The following is a 5,484-nucleotide window of genomic DNA, read 5'->3' as shown; positions in this document are numbered from 1 at the left end:
TTGTTGATTGCCCTAGTAGTATGCTTTGTTCTTCGAACCGTCATGGTGGCACCAATGGCAAACAATTGTACTTCTATTGTGGTTGAAAGCATGCTTCGGTGGTACAAAAACATAACTTATTTTGTTTCTACCTATTTAATAGCTCCACATATGCATAATCGATTTTTGGAGGGAACTTTACCTCTTTTCCTGTATGTTAAACCTAGAATAGAATAAAAAAGGTGACACTACTCCTTATGAAAGAAAATATGGGTGGAGCTATTATGGTAGAGGGTACATTTGAACTCGTGTGATGTGTCAGGCTATCTCGCGCATAAGTTCCAGTGGGTATTGTCAAGCATATTTGCACAAGATTTACACTTTGCAACTATATCTCTCATAGTCATTGGCTTCTCCTATTGTTGTGCTGTCAATTTCTCTTCTAGTTGTGGTTCAGTGTGACAAGGACTCTTGTGAGGAAGGTTGCTGCCAAGGCTTCACCAGAGAAGAAGATGAAGTCTAGGTCCATGGAGACCAAAGCAAAGGGCATGGACACAAAGTCCTCCGCAAGGACACAAAATTCCTCAAAGCACCAACACCCCAAACACAAGAGCAAGCTAGGCAGCTTTTCTATGGAGCATTCAACGAGGCCTAGAATACTTTTTGGTGAGGATGATAATTGATTGACTACGAAATCAAGAGGTTTATTCTTGCTCCTTTGCATGTAAGCTTTTGGTGCCATGTTCAAGGTACTTTTCATGCAACCTATCATCGTAGAAAGTTAATTACAAAAGATTTCAAGGGTTATTGGTTGATTGATAGCTCAAATTTTGTTATGCCCTATCTTTTTTCTTGGCATTCCATGCATACATGTATATGTGCCCTGAGCTCTACACAATTTTAAAGCTTATAGTTAACCAAAAAAAAGTGGTAGCTTACAATGTGCCAAATTTAGGAACTTTTTAGTACGCTATTTGATATTGAGCAACATCATCTCTGTGTTTTTTTTTTTTACATCGCTGAAGTGTTGCTAAACAAAAGGCATATAGCAAGCATGCTTAGGTATTTGGTTTGGACAATGAGGGCGTATCTAATGCTTAGTGTTTTCACATTGCAGGAAAAAACAAATGGAGGATATCCTATATTGAGCAAAACTTGCTATATAGTTAAAGTGCTTCATGAAGAGTATGGCTTGAGCATGGATGGTGTGCTTCCAAAAGATTGTACTAATCAAGACCTCCCCAATGACCTGCAGATGACTGTTTTTAAGCAAAGACACCAAAAAAATGCCAAGATTTACTTGAACCATGTGCAGCCAAGCCTGGTTGAGGATTGCAGATTGCTATACCATAAGGTGAACCAAGCCCTTCCATCTTGTGAAGAGATTACTACAAAGTTTGAGAAATGCCATGCAACAACAACAAACCCTACACGCCATAGGGTAGTATGGACGAGGCTTGGAGAGAGTGTACTGAATATGTGTGGCTCCGCCCAGGAAGGTTGGAATGGAAGGTTGAAACCTAGCAAAGGGAAAATGATGCCTCCCACAGTGACCTCCCATCGTCTATCAAGAAGTTGCGCCTTATGTAAAGTGGTAGTAACCTCTATACAGAGCTAGATACCTGAGTAGAGATACCTGAGTAGAGATACCTGAGTATGTTAAGACTAGGAAAGTATGGTTCAAAGAGTGCCTCGAACATGTGCAATTGCATCCAATAGGTTGAAAGATCTAAGAGCATCTTCGCATCTTAACAAGGAGACTCTGTTGGGAGCCAAGGATTCCAATGTTGTTGCAAAGCTGATAAAAGATAACATCTTAGTAGAATTGAAGCAGAAAAACTCTTTCATGATGAGATCACAAAGGTGGAGGCTGATTTGGGAGCAATCAACAAATAATTCTTTGATTTAGAATCTGTGAGAACATAGAGAAGCTCAAGAAGGAGATTGATCTGCAACAATGAATATATGAGATTTTGGTAGTTGGTGGTAGTTTTGAAAGCTTTTTGGTAATTTTCCTAGCTTCTATAAATACTGCTTTGGCACTTTTGACAGTTTTTGGTAGTTCTGGTTGTGTTTGGTAGTTTGGTATTTCTAGCAGTTTGGCAGCTTTAGGTAGTGTTGGGGCAAAGGCAGTGTGCTTCTTACCCCGGCTGGATGTGCCAAAGGCGTCTAATTGTCCATCGTTTGTACACAGCTTATTCTTTACTAAATAAAAGAATAAGGAGCTCTCTCACAGCCTGGTAGTGAGCAACTCCACCTACATGTTGTGATGTCCTGCTTCTTCTCCGCTGCACTACAAGTGGTATCATAGCTTTGATTGTCCACTTTTCGCTACAAGCACACTTGCAAAACCTCTAAGGCTCAAGGGAGAAGCTTTATTCTATCCAACTGCTTTCTTAGACTCGACCCCCTAGGTAGCCACCTAGCAGAGTACACACAGATTACACGACCTTAGGATCTTTACGCAGAAGGGAGATCGCGAGGGTTACAAAGCAACAGGCCTTCGTGCACGTATCACCGCCCACTAGCTTGGGTGCAGGCGCCCTTTGCGGGTTGTTTACCAGAGAAGCCTGCATGGCCGCATATCAGGGCCGCGAGCTGTCCAAGTGGAGTTGTGCTCTATTACAGTATGGACAGTTTTTCGAGGTCAGGTAGCAAGCCCGTATCCTCCTTGATTGAGCAGATTTTAGCGTTCACAGTGGGTTGTGATTTGCACCCCTTAGTGGGTAGACGGTTTAGTGTAGCAACATGTCTTTTGGCCAACATTCAATATGGAGGCGACTAGTCTCAACCGAGACAAGCCGTTGCATTTTGTGGGTTCAAAGGTATTTGGAAGGTTATGATTTTGGCAACAGTACACATGTATGGAATCTTTATGCATATGGTTCTTATCCGTATGACATTGAGGAGTGCGGTTTGAGCTTTGTTGAGAGCGTGTATCCATATATGTACTATTTGCATCACATGGTGCCGGCTTGAGCGCATGTCCTACTACGTTTAGTAGTGACTTTGTCGTGTATGTAGGATATATGCGATTATTGCCATTGTATGCTTCTGTGGAGCCATTGTTGGCATTTTTGACAATCTGTCTATGTTGAGCAGTTGGCAGTTAGACTTTTCAATCTGTTTATGATTAGTTTATGCACATGGATTTTGTTGTGATGTGGAGCCATTGTTGGCATTTACGACAATTTGTCTGTGTTGAGCAGTTGGCAATCAGATTTTTCAATCTGTTTATGAGTAGTTTATGCACAGGGATTTTGTTGCGATGTTGTCACATTGTTATGCCATTTTGAGTTGAGTTTATGGTCATCGTACAGGGGTTTCTTCCATTTTTTTTTTCCTCCTTAGCTATCTTTGTTAATCTTTCCTCTCAATCTCTGGCTTCTTCCATGGAGCATTGTGCTTGAGATTTTGGGATTTGATCTAGTTGTTGTGTTCTCTTTCTAATCAGAGGTACTTCTACGTCTTCTTCTTCTGAGAACCGATATTCCGAGGGTACATCTTCCTTTGTTATGATCTCTCCTTGGAGCTCGAAGTCAGACTCCGTAGCCTCACTATCCTTTGCTGGTGTGACAAATTTTAAGCTAGTTTCATTAACCGTAGCGGAATTAAATGAACAAGAGAGAGTGTTCCATTAAGGAGGTTCCTTAAGAGAAAAAATAAAGTGCTTGGTTGGAGTCTACAACAAGAAACATCATAACTTATTAGCTTGGCATGCAAAATAACTTTGAAAAAGAGAGAAGAGATTAAATCCGACAACAGTTGAGGACCCCATTTACTTGGAGCCGGCCCCCCCTCCAAAAGGACTTTGTATTATAACTTCTCCCATTGAGAAAGACTTGTTTACAATGCAATCTTTGTGTTCTTCAAAGCCCAATTGATACCATGAAGATGGAAAGCTTCATGCACCAAAATTACACTTGGTAGGGTCTCAATCCCAAGACCTCAACACTTTCAAAGGTGGAGAGAGCTAGCGGGGAATGAGGAAAGAGGAGGAGAAGAAGAAGTATTCTTACAAAAAAGAAGTATTCTTCTCACATTAGCTCACTCATAAAGCATAGCATAGCATAGTAATGGAGATGGTGAAGGAGATTAGCACGCTTGTAAGATTAGAACTTGCTTGGATTTGCATTCCATGGTCAAGTGTTGTTGGTGTAGGCTTCTTCACTTCTCTTAGGCTTGAGAAGGAGACCACATTGCTAGAATGAACTTTCTTGAGGTGCAAGAGAGAGAGAGAGAGAGACCCGTTGACCCCCCCCCCCCCCCCCCCCCCCCCCCCCCCCTCCTCTGGGTATGCTTGAAGACTATTGGACCTCACTGTGGGCTGAATGGCTCACTTCATTTCAAGCGAGAGAGTTAGCATTGTGACAAGTGTCCTTCATTCCCTCTTTGAGAAAAGAGCTTAATTCTTTAGTTAAATAACTCTAAATTCTCATTGGCTCTGGGCTATCCAATGAGATTCAAGCTAGCTCATGGAATGCTCGACCCTCATTGGTCCCCCTAGTAGGCTATCCAATAGGATCAAGGCTTGCTCATGGGGAACTCTATTCTATTGGTTCTCTTTGTGGGTTACCCGTGGGTTATCCAATGAGATTTAAGGTTGTTCAAGGAATGCTTAATTGTCATTGGTTTTCCAAGCTGGCTATCCACCAATAGGAATCATGCTTGCTTGGGGGAACATAGCTAGGTGCTTGATCTGTGTCCTTTATACCTTAAGTGAAATGGGTCAGTCCTAAAGCGTGTGAGTATCTTCTCTCTCATCTCCCTACAAGAGGGGCTCACCCCATGCAAGTGGGGTGCAACTTGGCCACTCCAAGGTCCACAACAACCTTAGAGATCATATTGCATGGTCTAAAATACCTAGAATTGGCAATAGAACTTCCTATTAATCCTAGGCCCAATGGACTCAAGCACTACACTTTGGAGGCTTAATGAAGCTTTACCTAAGGCCATTTAAAGCTTCATTGAGTTCACATTTCTCTTTGATAGACTATCTCTCCTCTTGGTCCCCTATTGAGACAAGTCCAATAGCACATATTAATTTTCCGACTCTTGTTCCCTTCATCTTCCCAATTTAAATGGCTATTTCAATATGAGAAATCATTTGGGAAAGTTAGATATTAGATTCTATGACGACTGGTGCTTTTAAGCTCTGGCCGTGGGTTCTTATTTTTGTGAAAGTTGTCAATGAGCTTCTCACAGCCGGCACTGCATGGTTGGCCTTATGTAGTAGACTAAGCCAAGATTCAGCTTCAAGCAGATCCTCAATCATCCCCAAGGCGTGGTAGGCAATTTTGGTGAGCATTGGCCTTGCGTTCATATACGCCTTGTTTTTGTCGCTTCCCTTCATGTTAGCTTCCAATAGGTTGTCGAGGATGTACCCACCGAGATCACATTTGATCACTCTTCTCTCAGTCAACCCAAAGGCCATCACCACTGCCACATGTAGTAGGGGTTCTGTGTAGTGCGGTGTCTTCTATACTTTTAATTGTTGTGGGATCA

This window comes from Adiantum capillus-veneris, chromosome 19 (assembly GCF_014529385.1).
Source record: "Adiantum capillus-veneris isolate H3 chromosome 19, ASM1452938v2, whole genome shotgun sequence".
In the NCBI taxonomy this organism is placed as follows: domain Eukaryota; kingdom Viridiplantae; phylum Streptophyta; class Polypodiopsida; order Polypodiales; family Pteridaceae; genus Adiantum; species Adiantum capillus-veneris.
The sequence above is the reverse complement of the archived record's forward strand: the minus strand, read 5'-3'. Positions refer to the sequence as shown.